Here is a 6,000-nt window from a genome sequence, read left to right as displayed (position 1 = left end):
TTTTCTTAAAATATGCCTTGGATATCTTCTCAGAGGGTCAAAGTACACATGATCTTACATTTATTTATCTGGTTTGGATGAACATAATTTTAACAAATATTGACAAAGTTGAGTCTATTTGGTATCTGAATGTAATTTTTTTGAAATAAGGACATTCTTTCTTCAGTTTTAATTCTATAAACTTGTTTATGTGTAACATATATAATTATAAGATGAAATATGAAGTTTTGGTATAATAAATCAACTATATATTAGGAGTTTTCAAGAAGTTCATGGAAAGTGCATGTCGCAAAAAAACTATGCATGAATTTTAAAACATTTTGCACGAAACTTCTCATTTAATTATATTCTCCCATAAGGCAGAGTTGCAGAGCGAGGAAGAGATATTCCATATGCTGGTTCTTTTCCCAAATGGCCACAATGATCAGGGCTAGGCCAGGCCAAAGCTGGGACCTTCTAACTCCATCCTGGTATTCCTTCCTAGGTACAATAGAAAGAAGCTGGATCATAAGTGCAGCTGCCAGGACTCAAATTGGTGCTCACAGGGGATGCTGGCCTTGCAAGTGTTGGCTTAACCTGCTATGCCACAATGTCAGCCCCCTTTCCACAAGTTTTTGAAGTTTTCTTGCATTGTTTGTTGACAAAAGACAATTTTCAGTGATGTTTATAATGTTCATATTGTTTAATTTGGCAATATATTAATCGTTACACATATATTCCGCCTTGTAGTTTGTCGACAAAGAGCTCTTGAAACCCGCACACTTTGTCCTTAGAGCTAACTAAAGCATAAGACATAATCACAACACTATTTGCTCCCTATACTCATTGCTCAATTGTTTGTATTTTCTATTTCTCATTGATCTTCAAGACCATTTGTCCTTCAAGATTTATATGCCGCATACATTTGTAATGAATGTTTCAGTGAACTCAATATATTCTAAATAACAAGAAATAATTGACTTGTTCTTCTTAAAATCAAAACAATGTAAGATAACCAGTGCAAGGACAAACAAAATGTTACTTATTTACTCTGAGATTTTATAAAGATTGGGATTGAGGCCAATGTTATGGCATAGCATGTTAAGCTGCTACATGCAATACCAGGATCCCATATGGGGCCAGTTCACGTTCCAGCTGCTCTACTTCCCATCCAGCTCCCAGCTAATGGTCTGATAAATGGAGAAGAAGATGACCCAAGGGTTTGGGCCCCTGCTACCTATGTGGGAAATCCGGATGAAATTCCTGGCTCCTGGCATCAGCCTGGCTTAGTCCGGGTCTGTTGTGGCCTTGTTGTGGCCTTCTGATAAGTAAACCAGCAGCTGGAGGATCTCTCTCTGTCTTTCCCCCTCTCTCTATGACTCTGACTTTCAAACAAATAAATAAATGTTAAAAACAAAACAAAACTTTGGGATAACAACCAAAACTTCTGTGATGTAATCTTCACTCTTTTATTGACCTTATCTATCAATATTCACGGCAACTGAAAGTCAGTTTATATTTACAGTTCAAATTGGTGAGAACAAAACCCTCATTCAAGAGTCTCCTTAAGCCCTTTGAAGAAATGGGATTCCCATTGTGGATTTAAACAAATAAGCACACTTTTTGGAGTACTTTGGCAATTGTTATTTGTCTTGCTTCCCACCGCACACACACAGCTTGAGGAGTCTCAGAGGACTTTTACAAGCATTCTTTGGTATTTTGTCAAGATAAAATATCAGATCATCTTTCTATTGTCATTTAATTTGTATTACCTCACCAGAACACTTACATCACAAAAATACAGTGACATTAAGAAAAATCTACTAAATAATTCACAAAAGTATCATCTAATTATGTACATTAAAATAGTCCAGCTTGTGAGAGAAATCACTCAAATTGCATTAGAAATTTGACCAATGTAATTGTTATTTCTAAAACCATTATTTTATACACACATTTGGAGAATGCAGTAATTTTTACAGCAAAGACAAGGCTGGGAGGGATTTCTGAAAGAAGTATGCATTCTGACAGCACAAAATTGAATTTTTATATTGTGATATAGTTTCAGTAATTTCTAGTCTCTGGGTCGGGAGCCTGTCCTCGACCTGCTATTGTCACAAAGTTTGAAGGGGCTGTCTTTTGTTTCCTTCTCTTGCTGCTCACTGGGGTCCAATTCTAACTGTTCTGCTTTTCTGCAGACTGAAGCATAAACTCTGTCACTGAGAATTTTATTCTTTACTCTCCCATGAGTAAGAGTCTTTCCTTGATTTATGATTTTGAAAGATATTCTAGTGAGACTCACTTGTCTAAGTTATCTCACAAGAATCTTCTTGAGTGGTGTGATTTAAGCCAGTTTCAGGAGTATTTCATTCTGCTCCTGGCAAAGGTTGTCCTAGGCTTCTCCCAATGGTCTCCTTAGAATAGGATTTCAGCCTTCCAAGCAGAAACTGAGGATGGTCTCACCAGTCCAATGTGCTTGACTCTGGATCACAAAAGGTTCAGTGATTCCTTGTCTTAGACTGTATGGTCTTGACAGAATATAAGACTGAATAGATTATAGTGAATCAAAATAAAATGGGCTTACAATTTTGGATACTGAGAAATCTCAGCATGCATAGGAGGGGTGGGTCTCCTTTCTGTGTCCCAATTTGACAGAAGGCATTCACTAATGAGAGAGGATAGCAGAAATGACAAAGCTCATCCTTTTGTAAGAAGCTCACGCCCAAGATGAAGACATTAATTCATTCATGAAGATAGGGTCTCATAACCTAATCACTCTTACAATTTCCAACATTCAGAACTATAGTGTTGGGGATTGTGTTTCCAATGCTTGAACTTTGGGGCGTATATTCAAACCATAGCAATCATATGCTGTTTCATAAGCTGGATGGGCATGTTTCCAATGTCTGATTCCTAGTCTATAACTCTATGTTGTCATACAATTTTTTGCTCTGAATTGTGTACTCAGTAACCAATATTTTCCAGAACCTAGAAATATTGCATTTGAGAATCTCAATGAGGTCATATGCTATGAATAGCTAATTTTTAAAACAGGTAATACACCTGGGGACTATGGTATGATATTTTATTACATCCCATGAAAACTTTGCCTAGCTAAAATACAAATATACAAAAGATAAATCTCTGATGTTTTCCACCAAAGTGGAAACATAGAGTAATGTAGAGAGAACTTCAGATTTAAAAGTTATTACCACAGTTAATTTTGGACTAGCCATTTAAACCATATGATCAGTTTTCTTATATATAAGTTGAGATAATTATTACTCATAGAATTGGCAAAGATATTGATGCATGAATGCAAGAAAACACATTGAGCCATTCTGGACAATATTTGTTTACCATCTTCTTGTCCTTGAGATTATTCTCGTGACGTTTCATGGGTTGGGTTGCTTGACACTGGCTAGAACATATTGCTTTAATCATTATTAGACACAGTGTAGGCTATAGCCCTCAGAAGAAATGCTCAAGTAGCAGCTGCTTTAGGACTTCGTGCTTATTTTCTTGGTGAAGATTGTTCTCCTTCTCTACTCCGTCCCCCTGGACTAACTAACACAATTCACGCTGTTTTTGTTTTTACTTTCCTCTTTCACTTCTTAAGAAAAATCTTGTTATACCTCACATCAAACCCTGACATTGAGAAAGCAAAACCCCTACTTGTTTCATTTTTAGTTTTCTCCACATATCTGAAATAAGTCCATATCCTTTTATTCCTAAGTAACAGATGGATCCTTTATTCATTTCCCTTCTTCCCCTCTGTATTTGATCTCACCCTCTCTGAGGAAGAAAGCAGAACTTCCAAATCAGCCATGGAAAATCTCTGCACATCTGTTCCTGTCTGTTTTCTTACTTCGTAAAGAATCTGTTGGAAGATGTATATTATCCTTTGGAAATAGTCATACACTGTGGTTGGTGCACCTTATTTTATTTTAGAGCAACTTCATATGTATAAGAAAGAACACTTTAAAAATGCAAATTGCTACAGAATCATATCTTTCTAACATGGAAGGCAATATAATGAATTGTTAACTCTATCATTTGGTAAGAAACATATTTCCCATAAATCAAATATGCAAGGCCATTTGTAATTAGTGATTCTGAGAGCTTGAAATAATACTTTTTTATTAAAAACTAATAAAATACAACAAAGTGAAGAAAAGAAACAAAAACTAATCCACAGTGTTTAATGAAGATCAACATTATTCTGACATTTCCATATTTGTTTTCTGGAAGTTTAGTTATCTTTATAAAAATTAAAGAATAACAAGAATCTTCCTTTTTACTGATTTGTAGTGATTCATGTATAGATATAGCTTTCTAAACCAATTCATGTATGAAGGGTTGCAATTTCAAACCACAGACAAAAAATGGTCTGATAGTCTTGGAAAATTGTATTTTAAAGCTGCCTTCAATTCTTCTGTAAATGCTCCATATAAGTCCTTAATATTTTGTAAGGCTGAATGTTGCTCTTTTCTTAAATCCAGCTGGCAGCCATTTTAAAAGTTTAATCTGCAATGCAATTAAATGAATTTTTTGGAAACAGAAAGTTTGAAATGTAATTTACACTTTTTACTTTAGCAATAATTGTCTGGAAGAATTTATTGCAAGAGTGTTCATCCTAACACAAACATCCATTTGTGAGCAATGCAGTTTGTGTGTTACAGGAACATTTTATATGTCATACTAGTATTGATAGCCAGCTTGGAAGCATCTTTGCTTCATTGCATCTGGTGGAGCACAGATGTGATTCACAAAGGAACACTTCATCAAGAGGACACTCACTTTCTATCAATGGCCAGAATTAGTCAGTCACATCTGTTGAGGAAGTTTTCAGATATCACAGATAATGGTTGACTTCTTTACAAGTTCTTTTATGCATATTTTAAATTATTAGAGGAATGAAAATTACCTGACTTGAGAAAGTTATAATTACAGGTTCAAGTATAGTGCTTTGCCATGCTTTTTGGAGACAGAGTTTTTCAATATGCCTTTTAAATAACCCATTGCAGTTTTAAAGGACATGGATTAATACAATATGCCAATAAATATAAGACACAAAGAGTACGTTTATACTGAAGTCAAAGTATAAATAATATATATTTGTGGCTTTAAATAAAATTGTTACACACAGATTCTCTATTATATAGTCAGGAAATGTCTCACTTTGTACTAACAGTAGCTCTTGTGGGGAATTAGGATGTGTGTGTGTGTGTGTGTGTGTATACTTTTTATTTATATATGTCATACATACTAGTTTGCTTTATTTGCTCAAGAGATCATTATAAAATTATACATAAATTTATGTCTATATTAGTCATTTGAGTTCATTTCTCAAGAGATCTTTAATTGATGGAATGACAAATGAATGGACCATTGGATAGACCAGTCTCCTGATGCATGGGCTGGTGAACTGAAAGATGAGTGACATAGGAAATAATTATGTTTTAATTTTAAAATTGGGAAAGCTATTTAAGATTTTTTATGTTTAATGATACAGAAGGCCCTTCCTCCCCTGAGAAACCGAACTTTCTGATTCCTACTCAGCAAAAGTAGTGAGTAAGCATGCCCTTCTATTAAAATTTTCATTAGCTTTAACAAAATAGTTTAAACAAAATATTTAGGCAATACAAAAATTATGAGACATATCTCATTCTATTGAATCTTTCATACCACTTGCTATCCTAAGAGTTGCATCTAATTTAATTTGGCATCCCCTAGAATCAATTCTTAGATAAAAGATAATAAAAGTAGAATTATCGTAAGTAATCCTCAAAGATACCATGTAACAAAGGAAATCTAACATGAGAACAAAGCCAAAACCAATACAGTGATTGTGATCCAATAAATTCTCTTTTAATTTGATTGCAAATTCTCAGTCAATCAACATAGAGAACACAATATTCAGACAGTATTCAGAGTCAGACTAGATACCACCAACCCTGGTATCTATCAGTTGAGAGAAGCGAGCATTTACCCTCCGGTATTTTTTTAAGACATTTATTC

The sequence above is a fragment of the Oryctolagus cuniculus genome, chromosome 9, assembly GCF_051225735.1.
Source record: "Oryctolagus cuniculus isolate XC-2025 breed Fujian yellow rabbit chromosome 9, ASM5122573v1, whole genome shotgun sequence".
In the NCBI taxonomy this organism is placed as follows: domain Eukaryota; kingdom Metazoa; phylum Chordata; class Mammalia; order Lagomorpha; family Leporidae; genus Oryctolagus; species Oryctolagus cuniculus.
Note: the sequence above shows the minus strand (reverse complement) of the source record.